The sequence below is a fragment of the Schistocerca gregaria genome, chromosome X, assembly GCF_023897955.1.
Source record: "Schistocerca gregaria isolate iqSchGreg1 chromosome X, iqSchGreg1.2, whole genome shotgun sequence".
In the NCBI taxonomy this organism is placed as follows: domain Eukaryota; kingdom Metazoa; phylum Arthropoda; class Insecta; order Orthoptera; family Acrididae; genus Schistocerca; species Schistocerca gregaria.
This window is the reverse complement of record NC_064931.1, coordinates 602,121,827-602,139,679: the sequence shown is the minus strand read 5'-3', so window position 1 is coordinate 602,139,679 and position 17,853 is coordinate 602,121,827. Positions and strand designations below refer to the sequence as shown.

Here is a 17,853-nt window from a genome sequence, read left to right as displayed (position 1 = left end):
TTACTGTGTGAGATTGCATGCTGGAGATGGTGGTGGAGGGTATGAACTGGGAAGACTTCATCTTACCATACCCAAGTTTTTGTTGAGCTGATTTTAGTTAAAATATTTTCAAACCCTGTTTTGCATACTGACAGAAAGCCATATAATGAGAATAGTTTCACTGAAGTTACATGAAAGAAATTAAACTGTAGGTACTGACAAAGAAAATCAATGTTTGCTAGGGACAGAACTTCAAACAAAAGTAACAGAGGATTAAAATAGTACTTGCAATAGAGAATAAAATACACACAAAGCATAAAAATATTTATTGGAAAAGAAATTCCACAGTTCAGCTACTATGTGTATTAAGTAATGCGCACATAAATTAATTGTGTGGTGGAATTTCTTTTCCTTGTACAAATTGGTGATAACATGGAGAAGCCTCATTAAAAAATATTTATTTTCATCTACAAAAAATTGCTTACCCTTTCGCATTTGAAGTTTTACATGTTGTTGTTGTTTTTGTTTTCAGTCCAAAGACTAGTTTAAGCTTTCCATATTAGAGTACCTTTGCAAACATCTTCATTTCCAACTACTGTAACCTACACTCATTTGAACCTGGTTACTGTATTCATCTCTTGCTCTCCTCCTACACTTTTTGCCCCCAATACTTACCTCTAATATCATATTGACAGTTCTTTGATGCCTCAGAATGTGTCCTACCTCCTCTCTCATCTCCCCAGTTCAGTACAGTACAGTACTTCCTCATTTGTTATGCAATCTATCCAGCTAATCTTCAGCATTCATCTGTAGCACCACATTTTAAAAGCTTCCATTCCCTTCCTGTCTAGATTGTTGATCATCCACATTTCAGTCGTGTAAGAGACAGCACTGTAGACAAAGAAAGCTCAGAAAATGCTTCCTAACCTTTAAATTTATATTTGATGTTAAAAGATTTCTGTTTTTCATAAATGATTTTCTTGCTGCTGCTGCTGCTGCTGCCGCTGCCAGTCTGCATTTTAATATCCTCTATACTGAAGCTATCACCATTTATTTTGCTGCACAAATAACAAAACTCATCTAGTACTTTTCGTGTTTTCATTTCCTAATCTGATTCTGTATGTTGGCCTGAAACTGCCAAGAGAGGTGTGCAACCATTATTATTAATATAATTAACTGGATTTTACAAAAGCTGAGTAGTCACAAACAAACAGGTACTAGTTGTTTTTTAGTGCATTTATTCCAAATGACGTGTTTCAGGCTCTGCCCATTTGATTTCCTGGTGTGAAAATATAACAAATAATTAGTTATACATTTTTAAAACACCAAATGTTAACAAAAAAGTGAAAAATTAAACTGTCAGAACCAGTACATACCATTTCATAACAAAAATAACTTTGAAAGCTTGTTCCTTACTCATACATTCATGGACTAAAGGGTGTAGCATATAATTTAAACTTGTGAAATGGGAATTTAGGTCATGAGTAGGACTGTGAAAATACACAACTTTAGTGTACTCACACTTGCTATGTAAAACACGTGGTGCAAGAGGGCACCACCTAATGTCATTACCACTGTGCAAATGCCTATATGTTCACTAAAAATTAAAACAGTAACAAATAACAACTAAAAGTACATGCTGGGTGGCTGCACATAGACACATTAAAAACATGTGGCAGTAGTACAAAGTACACTAAAGCACATTACAAAATTGTTGAAAAATAAATTTTGCTTTGGAAAGGAATGACTTGATTACAAAAGGATTTGTTTAGATTTGCAATTAAACTTCTTGACTATTCATCAGACGTAAAATCTTAAGACATTTGTCCCATCCTGTGGTTTATTATTGCAGCTATCCATATGCCAAAATGTTTACTGCCCATTAAAACAGCAAAATAAAACATCAAAAATACATTTAGTGTGCCTGCATGTAAGCACAATAAAAGAAGCATCACTGTAGTCAATGGACATAAGATTGTATCTTTCAATATATTAAAATATTTATTTAACTAAAAAGTATACTGTGTCAAAATTACACAGATTTTTTTTTATTCACTGAGTAGAGTATTACAGAGGGAAGGGACTGTACATTTCAACATTTAATTTTTTCTTTCTTGTAGACATAAGAAGATAACATGTGCTCATTACAAAAAGACTTGGTTTGATTTACCAGGGCACTTCCTGACTAAACGTCAAATGTGGACACTGAAGACTTTTCTTCTTGAACCATTGATGAACCTAATTAATGTGGCATTCACTAACTGCTGTAGGGAACAAAAAAATGGTAAAGGGAAAGGTGGTTGTCTATATACCCAACTTCAGAAAAGTGATTACAGAAGATGTCATAGTTTTAATGTGCCTCTCTCAACAAATAGTCAAAAACACTATAAAAAAAACATTTCCTACTATTACTGATTTGCCCGCTGATAAGCAGTTCTGGATCCACTTGACTCAATGCATTCCAATTCCTCCAAGATGTCCATATTGTTTCCCTTCCCCTCTGTGTGCAGAATTGTCATGCTACTTTCTAGTTCTGCCAGTGTGGCTGCTGTCTTTTAAATTGGAACCTAACACACTACTTGCATACCCATGTTCTTTAAACCTCATTTTAAAGTCTCGCCCTGTTTGTCCCACGTAGAAACGTTCACATGATTTGCGCTTTAGTTTATAAACTACCGTTGTTGTGGGTCTTACAAAACTTTTTATGCACAGGTTCCAGACTATGCCTCAACAGCTTACCCAAATTGTTAACCATTTGGAATCCAACCTGAGCATTAAACGTTTTGTACAAACTTGCAGTCTGTTGTGAAAATGGCCCAAAAAACATTAAAGCAATGTGTGTTACTTTTTCTCTATATTCCATTTTGCCTGGGGCAACCTTAGCAAAAACTTTTTCACCTAGCTTCCTAATATTGGCTCCATTGTACCCATCTCAATTGTCCCGATTTCCTTATTTATCACATACTTGTTTAAATCAAACTTTGGTAATCTAGGGAACATAGACAGAAAAACACTTTTTTTGGTTTCCAGGATGGCAAGAAACTATTGGGATGATAGAATCTCATGCTGTTGATTTCCAAAAAATACCCAGTCGGAACTTTGAACTAGGTATTTTTTGGATTCCAACAGCATCAGACCTTATCATCCCGATATATTCTTGCCATCCTGAAAAAAAAAAAGGTCATTTCTTCTATGTTCCAAAGGTTATGCCAAATAAGGAAATCAGGACAACTGTACAGATCAGTCTCTCAAATGCATACAATGAAGCCAATATTAGGAAACTTGGTGAAAAAGCTTTTGCTAAGTAATGTAGAGAAAAAGTAAAACACATTGTGTTAATGTTTTTTGGACCATTTTCCCAAAAGACCACAAGTTTGAACAAAAAGTTTAATGCTAAGGTTGGACTCCAAATGGTTAACAATTTGGGCAGGTTGTTCGGGCACAGTCTGGAACCTGTGCAAAAAAAATTTTGTAAGACCCACACCCACGGTAGTTTATAAACTAAAGTGCAAATCATGTGAACGTTTTTACGTGGGACAAACCAGGCGAGTCTTCAAAATGAGGTTTAAGGAACATGGGTATGCAAGCAGTGCGTTAGGCTCCCATTTAAAAGATAGCAGCCATACACTAGCAGAACTAGAAAGTAGCATGACAATTCTGCACACAGAGGGGAAGGGAAACAATTTGGACATCTTGGAGGAATTGGAATGCATTGAGTCAAGTGGCTCCAGAACTGCTAATCAACGGGCAAATCAGTAATAGTAGGAAATGGTTTTTTAGTGTTTTTGACGATTTGTTGAGAGAGGTACATAAAAACTATGATAACTTCTGTAATCACTTTTCTGAAGTTGGGTATATAGACAACCACATTTACCTTTACTATTTTTTTTTGCCCTGCAGTGTTTGTTTCAGGAAGAAAAGTCTTTGGTTTCCATGTTTGACGTGTAGTCAGGAAGTGCACTGGCAAATCAAACCCGTCCTTTTGTAATTATGATGTATTACCTTTTTAATACAAAAAAGATAAAACATTGAAATATGTCCTTTTATGATAAATATTTTAATGTGTTGAAAAATAAAATCTTGTGCCTACAGACTACAGTGATGATTCTTTTATTGTGCTTACATGCAGGCAAACCACATGTATTTTTGTTGTTATGTTTTACAGTTTCAATGGGCAATAAACATTTTGGAATATGGATAGCTGCAATAATAAATCACAGAATGAGACAAATGTCATAAGATTTTATGTCTGATGAATAGTCAAGAAGCGTAATTGCAAATTTAAACAAATCCTTTTTTAAACTTTGATAAGTCATGCCTTCCCAAGTCACATTTTTTTAATAATTTTTTAATATACTTTGTACTACTTCCATGTGTGCTTTAATGTGCTTATGTGCAGGCATATAACATGAACTTTTAGTTGTTATTTATGTGCAAGCACTCTGCAGTAGGAGTTTTTTGTAGCTCTTCTCATGACAAAAGCCTTTGTACAATCTCAGCTTGATTATGGGTACATGGTGTATGGGCTTGTAAGCCTCTCCTTAAAAAAGAAGTCACTTTTTGAAACTTAATGGCAGATTAAAACTTTGTTTCAGATTGGGACTCAAATCTTCAACCTTTTCATCTCATGAGCATTTACTCCAATTACTGAGCTATCAGCTGACACTCTGCTGCAGAGTGAAAAATTGATTCTGGTTTGTCACTTCTTACTCACCAGGCCACATCCCTTCTACTCGTACAACACAAATAGGTTCCTAATTACACTGAGGCACATCGATTGTCGTAGTGTATGGTTGTATTTGCTGGCTGGTGATGTGCACATCACTGGTTCAATTCCTGGTTTTGGCAATTCTTTATTGTGTAACATTTGTGATTTCTGGAAGGTTCTGGGACTTAATCATCTATGGAATACTCTAATTTGCCAGAACAATGTGTATAAATATAACTAAGAGCACACACTCCTGAGGTTACCAATTCAGCTCTGTCGTCACTTGAATGTGCCCACAAAATGTGCTTTCATTGTGAAATGTTAGTTCTTGTTGACAGCCTTACTCTCATAATGGATATTTGATTCTGTGTTGTACATGACAGTAAACTGACTTAGATTTGACTAGACTCCTTATTTTTGTGACCCATTGTCAATTTTTCCTTTTAAAAGTTAGATCTCTTTCTTTCTAGCTTTGCCTTCTGTCAGTTTATATATGGCTGCAATATCATATTCTGTGGCTTCAGTCCATTGCTTATGTTCAGCATCTGCTAGTCTCTGTGGTTCTCTGAAAATCTTGCACCAACGCAAATTAATAATGTGATAATTTGCCACAACATGTCACAATTTCTACATGACACTGAAAGAACACTATATACATTGGCGTGCAAAAGTAACTTTCACTTGATGCGTCGCTTCCAAGTAACGTAGCTTGATGAAACCTGGACCATACATAGGACGAGAGATCACCAAGGACAGCAGTGCGTGCTCTGAAATGCACTCCCAGGCAGCCCACAAGGTGGTAAGGAATTCTTGGGCTAAGACATTCCATCCCTCTACCAGTGCAGTTGACAAGTGCTAGATGGTCGTTATTGCATGTGGACATGCTGCAATACATCTCCAATGCATTTTACTTGTGTTCAGTGGGATTTAAGTTGGGGGAAACTGACAGGCAAAGCCATTTCCTGAATATCTTCTTGTCTCAAGAGCTCCTTCACCTGTGCTGTTCGATGGAGTTGCACATTCTCGCCCGTGAAAATGAATACAGGGCTGAATGCACACCTCAAAAGACCCACTTGAGGAAGGAGTGCAGTGTCACAGTAATACTGAACAGTGAGTGTACTGTGTCCAAAGATTTTTGAGATCAGTACACCAATACAACATTGTGTGTCCTTGTACCATAATACATGGCTCATCAAAACAATCGTGTACGACAATGCTGGATGTACTGTCATATTGCTACAGGCGGAAACTGCTCTCAGCTACATTGACGAACATGATTGTTCTCGTGGTCCAGCTGTTAAGCTGTGGGGAGGCATTATGTTGCATGGAAATACTGACCTCCAGATCTTTGAGCATGGTACAATCACTGGTCTGTGTTGTTGTGACACTGTGCTCCTTCCCAGCATGCATCTTTTCCAAGGTGCATGTGGCCATGACTTCAGCAAAGATGGAAGTGCTCTTGTATCAAGAGGGTATTTGGCAAATGGACTGACCTGCCCATTCTCCCAACCTGAATCTCATTAAGAATTTGTGGGATGTGTTTGAGAGACATACTGCAGCACATCCACATGCATCAATCATTGTCCAGCAGTTATCAGGAGGAGTGGAACACACTACTACACGAACTCCTTACTAACCTCATGGCCAGAATGGGAGCATGTTGCAGAGCCTGCATTACCATCTGTGGTGGTCACATGTGCAATTATTGTCTTCTAATAAAAGTGTAATTTCTGTTCCTCTCTTTAGTTAGTAACATGTTCCATAGACTATTTAAATGATTCTTTTATCGGAATGATGATGTTTTCTTAACTGGTTACCAGTTTGTAAGTAGAAATTCATCTTACTGAAGGAGTTGCCCAAGAGAAATGACTGTAGTTGGATTAAAACTTGCTTTGTTAGCTGTCAGAGGTTCTATGTATTGGGCAAATAATCAATAATTTTTGTTGCTGTGTACTGAACTCCTTTCTGAGCCACTTATAGCTTCAGTAATGGATAACATTGTAGGTATGGAAATCACTGTTCTTCTCAAATTCTGATTGATTACTTACGATGAATTTCATTAGTTGAATATATGTATTTTGACCGCGTAGTTAAAATGCTTAGCTCCGTGATGATGTACCTGCCTGATGTGTGTGGGTGAACACCACTTATTATTCTTACTTCTTGCTTTTGTGCAGTCAGTACTTGCTTTGTAAGTGATGAGTACCCCAGAAAATTATTCCAGACATCATTGAGTGGAAAAAATGTGCAATATGTCTGGAAATTAATTTGTTTGTTTCTAATGTTAGCAGTTATACAAAGAGCAAAAGTAGCTTTACTTGTGTGTGTGTGTGTGTGTGTGTGTGTGTGTGTGTGTGTGTGTGTGTGTGTGTGTGTGTGTTCAATATTTAGGGAGAGTCCATTTTCTGATAACCATTTTATAATTCTTTGGAAACAGTGTTCATGATCTCCTGCTGCTTTCTTTTTGGTAGGATTTATAGCACGAAGATTGTCTGCAAAAAGTACCAATTCTGCTTGTTGAATGTTAAGTGGAAGGTCATTAACACATCAGGAAAAGCAGGTCCAAAATTGAACCATGTGGAACTCTGTAGTTTCTCCCCGGCCACTGAAACTTTCTACCCTATCAGCATTGTTTGAATTATTCAGCACAACTTTTTGCATTCTGTTTGTGAAGTATGATTCAAATCAGCTGTGCATAAACCTTGAGTTTTTCAGAGAGAGTAACATATTCTACACAATCAAATGACTTGGAGAGATTGCAAAAAATAACCATTGGTGTTTTTTTTTAATTTAAGGCTTTTACTGTTCAATTACCAAATGTATAAATAGAATACTCAGTCAGGCAGCCATTGTGGAATCCAAAGTGTGATATTCTAAGTAAATTGTTTCTACTTCAGTGTGAGACCACTCTTGAGTACATTACTACTCTATTGAATATTTTGGAAAGTGATGTCAATAAGGAAACTGCATGATAATTGTTTAGGTCTGTCTTGTCACCTTTCTTTTGAAGAGGTTAGCAATAGCATATTTTGACTTGCCTGGAAAAGTTCCCATATATCACTAAGGACCTTATTTATTATTAAGTTGGAACAACTTTTCAGACTTCTGTTTGAAATCCTATCAACACCACATGAGCATTTGTTTCTAGAACTTTTATAATTTTTATTTATGGATTCTTCCGTCAGTTCTTCATGAAATACTTCCATATTTAAGGTTAATTAATAAATACATTAAACTGCTTTTGTTGTAATGTATTGGAACAAAAATGGTTTACATGTTTTATAATTTGATAAATTTCAGCGAAGAAAGTTGGTGCTACATCTAGTTTCTTAAAGTTTTGTGGAATGAAATTTTAATGTATTCCCTTGCTTCTACAATTAAACCATTTAATCCTATTTTTGCTACTACAATTAGAAAGCAGTTGTTGAAAGTACGAGCTCTGTTAATTGGCAGTGACACATCATATGAAAATTACTTCGATCCTTAAGCTTTCTGCACTAGTGTGTTTCTTTTTGCAGGTCACTTTCACTAAAACTTCAAAATCACTATTCATGTGTACATACATTAGTATAAAAAATTGTTCTTTGCAGTACCATTGTACTTTTTGTAGTTCTTTGTCATTACCATTAACTACTACTATTAAAACACGACTGGATTTTTTTGAAAACAAGTTCAGCTTGAGTATGAAAACAGTATTCCTTGTCACAGAAATTGTATATTAAAACCTTTTGTAAATACCTACTGACTCCCTGTGTTTCAGGAAATCTCTTGATTTTTTAAAAAATTGACTGCTATATTTTAACAAAAAAAAGATGATTTTATATCAATCCATAATCACAGATGTTCCATGCGATGACTAAAACAGCTCATAGCCGTAGCTGGTTTGATCCACATTATTGAAACTTTAATCAGGCAAATTGTATTGCTGTTTTATTTCAACCGAAAAAGTCATAAAGGCAATAAAACAAAGAAAAATTAATATTGACACACTATAGGAAGTTGGAGAATGTATCAAGGTGCCAAACCTTTGTTTCACAGTCCTGTGTTGCCTATTTTTTGTGCACAGGACACTATACATCCAAACAACAAAACTTCTATGAACAGAAAATTTTGCAAATGGTGCCCCACTGGGAGAAATATGTGAGGGAACTTATGTTGAAACCTAGCTAAGTGGAATTATGTGTAGCTATTTGTCTGTTGTCCAATGCATTAATTATCTTGTGAAATAATTTGTGTGTGTTACTATTCATTCCAGCCTCATAGCTCTATAAATGTGGTTTTGAAGGACATACTCCGTTTCCTTATGACTTTTGCCATCCAAATATTTTTCTATACACATAGTGTTTACTGTTTTTTGAAAGGAAGATGGAGCTGAACTGAAGAATAAAAATAGACAAGTGGTGAGATCAGTAGTTTTTAATTCATTTCAGTTGTGTGTGACAGAAACCGTTTTAAATTAGCGAAGTTTTAGGGATGGACTCCAATGGACAACTGGTGTGGTTACAATCACTAAGAAATCTGAAAACAATGGGCATTGAGATACTCAACATCATAGTTACAGATTATGGAGAATATCCTAAGTATATCTGCTCAAATTCTAAAAGACTTCTGTGATCTTTGTTTTATTATGGAGTGTAGGTAACAAGGCAGTTGTACCTGAAAGTGTTCAACTCAATGCAGTTACATTTGACAGGTATCTGGAGTTATTAGAATCTGTTCCATTTTTTGTCTCAGTGAGCTGTCAGTTGCCACCTGGTAGTGATTACTTGTCTTAAGCATATGGTAGCTTGTCTGCTCTGCAGTTACCTGTCATTCATAGTACTGCTCATGTTGAGTTGAGCCTAGTTCCACAAATTATCCATTAGCAGTGAAGCTATTGCAGATTCATACAAATGGTGCAGATAAAATGACACTTCTTAAGCAGCAGCAAAGACTTTTGTTGCTATTTTTGAGGCCACCTGTAGTTTTCCCATATACAGAAGAATGTAGAAATAATTATACTGTACTAGAGAGCAGCGAAAGTGGCAGCTCAGAGAAGTAGATGAGTTCTCCCACCCTTCGTCCTTCCTCAGTTTGTAAGTGCCAGCAAAAAACCCCTGGCCTGGTCGGCTTAGTCTGTGACTCTAAGCTCACATTGTTGCCATAGTGTAATTTCTCTCAATGATGCTGTCCAAGTAACACCATAAGGCACAGTGCTGTTAGCACAGCTTTGCAACTTTGTTGCTGTCGATCATTCATTTATGTATGATAATGGTGTAGGCCAAAGCAATGAATTAAAATTTTTACCAGCACTGGTACAAATTTTAATTCATTGCTTTGACCTACATCATAATCACAGGTAAAATTGAGACTCTGTATATCACAGGAATACCAAAAAGAAACAGCCATGGAGTTAAACAGCATCCACTATGGATAAATTCGTTCATATGATTAATAGTCACATATGTGTTCAGTATGGAAGTCCTGCATGTTTGCAAAGAGAGCAGAGTTTTTCCATGATGTGGTATTGCTGTTTTTGTTTTCAAGTTAAGATGACTGAATTTCAAGACACACAGAACCAAGTAAAAGGACTTCCACACAAGGTATATGTTTTTCTTTGTGACCTTAAAGAAAATGCAAGAAGGTGAAATGTTATTAGTGCTGTAGGTTGCAACAACGAAGGTGTGTGGTGCTTCTCTACAAACCGCACAGAGAATATTTGCAAAAGCCTGTGCATTGGCTGTGGCCAAGAAGTGAATTTTCAGTCTCCGAGGAAAGATATTTGTGAAAGAACTGTCACTGGTTTGGATAATTTCCAACAGAGGTTTTCATTGTACTGTATTGAAATTTTATGACCGTGGCACATATCCTACTATGCAAAGGATTACAGACGTTTTACACAACAAGATTGCTTTCACAGGGGACTGACATTCGGTTGGAACAATTCCAAAACCTCTGGGATTCAGGTACAGAAAATGTGATGATGGAAGATGCACACTGATGAGAGCTTTTGTGTGTGTGTGTGTGTGTGTGTGTGTGTGTGTGTGTGTGTGTGTGTGTGTGTGTGGCCAGGGCAGCTTTTCTGAGAAATATCCACAACATCAGAAAAGAAAATCCTCATTCTCTTATTCATCTTGATGAGATCTGGCTCAGGCAAAATGACACAAGGAAGCACATCTGGCAGGATTCAAATTGCAGTGGCAGTTTTTAATTGCCAGCTGGCAATGGAAACACTTATTGTCTGTCATGCAGGATCTTCTGACTATGGCTTTATCAGAAGTCTGAAGCTGTTATTTACATTGCGCAAATTCAGCATTGTATTTAAAAATTGATTGTTAGATTTATTATGTGGATTAGAAGGGGGTTGTGTGATAGTCATATAAAGAAAAAAATGAGAAATTTCCTAATTCAAATATGAAGAAGGAAGAAATTGCATAGTGGCGGGAAGACAAAAGCATTTCAATTATAGGCCGCTATATGGAAAAGGGGAAAAGGAAATATTGGGGGAAGTCAGGTTCCACAAGCACCCTTCACAATTGATTTGAATTCAACAGCTAAGCAGCAGAAATGAGCCATGAGGTTATGAGGCTGCCTCTTTATCACTGCCATTACAACCAGATAGAGGCTGTAGGGGCACTTTGAAATGAAAGGTCACATCTGTAAATTGTGCATTGAGACTGAAATAAAAATGTGCAGACTACTTGAGGAAGCCATTGATGACTCACAGTGGAAGGCAGATGCCATGCTGTAAATCTGCAAGAAAATAACTTTCTGAAAGAACACATCCAAGTAAAGTTTGCTGAAAGCATCATTGCTACAAGTGACTCCTCTGAGTGACTTTTCAGAAAAGGGCGATTAAAAAGTAATAAATTGTACTAAATGTTATATTTCCTGTTCCTTCCCCTCCCCAAAGCTATAATCACCATCCACTCTCTATATCAGTATGAAGCAAAACAGCTGCCGGACAAACACTGAGGTGGTAGAAGTTATGGGATACCTCCTGATATTGTGTTGGACCTCAATTTGCCCGGACCTCAATTTGCCCAGTGTAGTGCAGCAACTCGACTTGGTCTCAACAAGTTTTTGGAAGTCCTCTGCAGAGATATTGAACCATGTTAAATCTATAGTCATCCGTGATTGCAAGAGTTGCCAGTGCAGGATTTTGTGCGCGGACTGACCTCTTGATTATGTCCCATAAATTTTCTGTGGGATTCATTCATGCAGTATGGCTGACCAAATAGATCTGCTCGAATCATCCAGAATATTCTCCAAACCAATTGCAAACAACTGTGGCCCAATGACATGTTGCATTGTCATCCATAAAAGTTGCATCCTTGTTAGGGAACATGTAGTCCATGAATGGGGGCAAATGGTCTTCAAGCAGCCAAACACAACCATTTCCAGTCAGTGATCAGTTCTGTTGGGCCAGAGGACCCAGTCTATTCCTTGTAAACACAGCCCACACTATTGTGGAGCCACCACCAGCTCACACAGTGCCTCATTGCCAACTTGGATCTGTGGCTTTGTGAGATCAATGCAACACTTGAATGCTACCATCAGCTCATACCAACTGAAATCAGGACCTACCTGACCAGGCCACACTTTTCCAGTCATCTAGGGTCGAACAGATACAGCCACGAGTCCAGGAGAGGTGCTGCAGGTATTGTCATGCTGTTAGCAAAGGCAATTGCATCAGTCATGTGCTGCCTTGGTCCATTAACAACACATTTTGCAGTACAGTCCAAAAGGATACATTCGTCGTACATCCCACATTGATTTCTGTAGTATCATGCAGTGTTGCTTGTCTGTTACCACTGAGAACTCTGTGCAAATTCCCCTGCTCTCGGTCGTGAAGTGAAGGCCATCAGCCACTGCATTGTCCATGGAAAGAGGTAATCAAAGTTGGTATTCCCAGCACATTCTCGACACTGTGGATATTGGAATATTGAATTCCTGAACAGTTTCAGAAATTGAATGTCCCACGTGTCACGTTCGAGCTGCCATTCCATGTTCAAAGCCTGTTAATTCCCATCGTGTGGCCATAATCACATTGGACCCTTTTCACATGAATTGCCTGAGTACAAATGACAGCTCCGCTATTACACTGCCCTGTTATACCTTGTGTATACAATGCTACTGCCATCTGTATATGTACATGTAACTATCCCATGACTTTTGCCACCTCAGTGTCCATTGTCTGTGCTGGGATGTGTGTCAGTGTTACTTGTGGGGAACAAACAACTGGTGTTTTCTTCTTTGTACAGAGTTTAAAACTGAGGAATGCTTAAATATTCACATAATCAAAACTGAAATAGATTGATAATTTAACAGATGGGCAGTAATAATGTATTTTGTTGTAATACGTATTCTAAATCTCATGAGAATACATTAACGTGGAGAAGCCCCTGTTTCACTACACAATTTTGTAAAAAGTTTCTTGATATATGGTTTCACATCCATAATAAATTGTGTAAAATGACTGTCCATTTCTGGCTGTAGAATCTTAATTGCAATGCGCTATCTGCCAATTTGGGGTATTGTATAATTTTCAAGTGAGCAACTTGTAATACAGTGTGCATACATGTACCACACAGCATTGTCTGATGGCATAGTTTTCCAGTTTGTCTCAACTCATGGGTGTACAATGAGGCCACCAGTGAGGGAAGTGTGCAGAAAAGGTAGAGGGTAGCTTCTACAATTGCCCTTTCAGCCACTGCTTTCGTTCCTCCCTAGTACAGTGAACATAATGTAAAGTCTTTTTTTTTGCCATATTTTATGTTAATGAATCACACAGTGGTTTTATGAACCGAGTGAGGTGGCGCAGTGGTTAGACACTGAACTATCATTCGGGAGGATGACGGTTCAATCCCGCGTTCGGCCATCGTGATTTATGTTTTCAGTGATTTCCCTAAATCGCTTCAGGCAAATGCCGGGATGGTTCCTTTCAAAGGACACGGCCGACTTCCTTCCCCGTCCTTCCCTAATCCGATGAGACCGATGACCTCGCTGTCTGGTCTCCTTTCCCCAAAACCAACCAACAGTGGTTTTATGTACTTTTAAGTCTGAACAGTATCATTTATTCTATTCTCGCCTGAATTGCATAAATATGCAACCTTGTAAGCAGTGGATCCAAGAGATGTGATCATGGCAAGAAATTCTTCAAGGACCAGTGAGACACATCTAAAACATACAGAAACCTCATATTTTACACTTTTGTGGAGGGGAGGGGTGGGGGGGAAGGTGTCATTACTGGTTTCTTACATGAGAGTTCGGAGAAATATTGTAGTCGATATCCCAGCTAATGTCCATTCCCCTGTGAGTTATTACTTTGATGCGAAAGCAGTAGACTTTGTACATGAAAGGAAGAATAACTGGAACTTCTGTCTCATTCACTCTGCCGACTATTCCATTTTAGCCTGATCAGCCATCCACATTTCCCTGTTTGATTGTTGTAGCTTGTTTCATACCTCCATATTGTCTTTTAATGATAGGTTTTACAGTAGGACTAGAGTAATGGACTTAATCGCATAGAATTTGGCATAAGTGGATGCAAATGAGAATGAGTGTGTGAATAGGTCACATTTGAATAGGACACCTTCTGTAACATTACATTAAGGAAGCTGTAGAGTCTGATGTGATATGCTTTATTTAATGAATTCTTGGAACTGTGTTCCAATGGGACATTATTAACCCACTGATTGTATGGAGTGTGCTGTAGTATTTCCTTATATCATGTAAACCCATATTTCCCTGACCAATCTGTTCAGCTGTCATGTTGTGTTAAATAAGTTTAGAATTTCCCAATTTATAAATCACTCGTTATGTTAGTTCAGTAGCAGTGTAGCTGAAATTTTTATTGCAGTAGAGACTGTTCAAAATGCCATTCCTGCAAGTCTGTTTTATTTTATGTGATGGTGTGTAGACGCTCTCATAAGGTGGTAGCTGAACCAAATACTAATGTTTTATATAGTTTTGTTGTTCTGTGCATTTAGTCATTTATTTTTATCACATAGGTCATATGTGAGCTACATTTCTGACCTTTTCTTCATGCTGTCATAATTTTCATGAACAGTAGTGTTTGAACAACATGATCTTACAGATTTCCCGCTGTGATAATTAAATTGCAAGCTGATTTTCAATCTGTTTCATTTTCAGGCAACTGTTAAGTATTAAAAATATCCTCATTTGTGTATGAGGTACCAAAGCAGAAGTTCATGTGTAATATCCTGTGCATCTGTGGAGGAATGCATAATATTCTAGGAGATGTAACATAATTTTTAGCAAGTAAGTTAATATAAACATGTGTTACATTCTGAATCATATCAGGATTGAACTATTTGAATGTCAGCAGTGGGAAACTGATATTTTATTTCTTGTCAAGTTCAAGTGGCAGGGAAACTAAACATATAAAAATTCTGTTGTTTCAGTTTTCTTCAGGTAATAACACACCCTGATGCGCAATAATGTTGTCCCAGCAGAAACATGTTTGAATACGTTACCAGTGTATTAACAGTTTAAAATAAAAATTAATCATTTGTGCAAGTCATTATTATTTTTTGTGCTAGACATACGGTGCAACTAGTGTTGTTTAATTACATTTGGACAACATGTCACAGATCCATGCAGGTGTGTAGTGAGACTCAATTTTTATGACTTCTGTAAGTGTAGTTCCACTGTTTCCTTATGGGAACACCACGATCTTTTCTGAGGCACAGAAGCCTGATTGTGTCTGTTTGCCAGGGTGTAATGCTCATGTATCATCAAAACGCATGCATTGATGGAATGTGGAGGAAAAATTGAAAATTATTGATGAGGCCCACTGTAGTCATATTACAAGCCTGAAATGAATAAGTACATGTGTTGAAGCTACAGTAATAACTATATGATCAATTGTAAAATACTAGAACCTTTCTTCTGTGCCATGTGCAAAATCTGCGTCCATCCACAGAGATTAACAGCTTTGGTATCAGGTTGAAACCAGTTGACATTTTATACTAGGAATCATTTTCATTGCTGACACTATGTTTACCTCTCGTATTCATAAGTCACTTTTGGTGATTAAAAAAGCAAAAACAGCAAAAGAGTGTGGATAAAAAAAATTCTGAATTGTTTCTCAAGCAATATTCTGTGCAGTTTGCATTGAACATGGTGTTAAGAGCCCACAGTGATATGGAGGGACAAGTATAACTGTGTTTTGCAACCTATGTGTTGACACATTTGGGTTCACCAGCCATATTATCTGTTCTGTGGTAGCTGTATGACCTACCACTCCTGACCTTACAATATGATGGTCTTGGTGGGTGTCTGTGCTGTGTGGACATCCAGAAACTCACCTGTGGGTGTCAGAAAGTTCACATGTTCACTGAGACCAGCATCGTTACATAACTGATGCAACATATCCAGTTAGTGTGGCAATTCTCCAAAAGGACCATCCCGCCTCAGAAGGCTCAAATATGACCCCTTTCGAACTCGCTAAGTAGGCTGTAGGAAGCCCTAGTGTCTCCCCCTAACATGGTTGACTGCTTATGTCACATGTTTGCACCATGCTGAGCCCTCTGGCTTTGAGCATTCCCTGTTACAGTGTAGAAACAGATGGCACTCTGGTAGCTTGCCATTATGGCGACTGTTGGTGGATGATGATGATGATGATGATGATGATGATGATGATGATGATGATGATACCATTATCAGTACATCTACTATCCCACAGGTGTCATATGCTGTCATCAGATCTCTTCAGGTGTTCTAAATTTTTTTTTCCTGGCAGTGTGTTTTCATCATGATAGGCTCCATCTCATTATTGGAACTGTAGGTAGCTGGTATTTCCTGTGTGCTGCTTCCTAATTTGTGAAATAGTTAGGGAGGTCATATTACTTGGTCACTCAGTTATACAGAGATCAACCCCCTGGCTTATTATTGATTAGATTAAGTGAAGGATAAGGTTTTCTGATGGAATGTTAACACATGGAACTCACTCATTGCATACACAATGTGTGGTTTTGGTGCTGGAAAGAAACATCACAGCTACATTCCATAACAACAATCATTTACTTCAATAAGTTTAAAAAATAGAGTGAAGAAAGTAGTGCAGTTTGCAAGTATCTTCTGAAAATTTTTTATAACATACCTTAAAACATTTGTCACATAAGAATAGTGCCTGTATCTTAAAAATGTCACTTGAACATGGTTAGAAAAACTACCAGCAGTTTTTAATGTTTACATATGACTCTCAACAGTTGCACAGAATAGACCATATGTTGATATTAAGGTTTTTGTTTACAATGGCCAGCAGAACTTCTGCACACTTCCCATACACCTTTTGGTTATATTCTCATGTCAGTCTTGTTTTTTTGTAAAAACTAATGTCTTGATGAGTATTTCTCCATGCAGGTTTTTTTTCCCCTTCAGATAAAACATGTGGCATTTCACTTTGTAATTTGTTGAAATTTTGAAGGAAGGTGTACAGATTCTGACAACTGACAAACTATAACAAGAGTAGGCCTTTTTTCCAGGATGATTTTTGATTGGTCGATCAGAGAGAGAGAGAGAGAGAGAGAGAGAGAGAGAGAGAGTGAGTGAGTGAGTGTGAATGAATTTGTGTGTGTGTGTGTGTGTGTGTGTGTGTGTGTGTGTGTGTGTGTGTGTGTGTGTGATTAATTATTAGAATTTAGTCAGCATACTATACTTTCCATATTAATTTATGTGCAGTATAATACTTACATACATCCCGCCTTCAATAATTCCCAGAATAATACAATCACATTCTCTTTTGCTATTTAGTAATATGTAAATAGCAAGTATGTCGAGATAGACATACAAGTTTTGTGTACATAGCTTCTAATGAACTTTTACTGCATTATTTCATTAGAAATCACGTCATGATGTGTGACATGTGGAGTTAACTAAGTAACCAACCAACTCCGTTACACTTGAGCTGTATTGGATATAGGAAATTTACCCCAAATCACAAATGACAGTAAGAAGTCAATTGAAATAAGGAAGACAATAATCTTTATTTGTAAAAAGCACATAGAATACAGTATATTTCCAAAGCATTTAATGTTACTCAAGTGAGAACAATCAGTAATGGTTCGTGTTTGAAGCTCTTCAAAGCAATTGTCTGCTGCTTTGAAGTTAACCACAGACAGGATGAGAGTGATCTCTTGTCATTCCTTAAGCAAACACAA

At 37.4% G+C, this 17,853-nt stretch overlaps 1 protein-coding gene across 1 annotated transcript in view; it reads left to right on the top strand.

The window, feature by feature from the left end:
* The window catches only part of LOC126298934 (acetyl-CoA acetyltransferase, cytosolic-like), a 66,615-nt gene that overhangs the window by 13,969 nt on the left and 34,793 nt on the right, over positions 1-17,853 (top strand). The gene's annotated exons all lie outside the window — the stretch shown is intronic.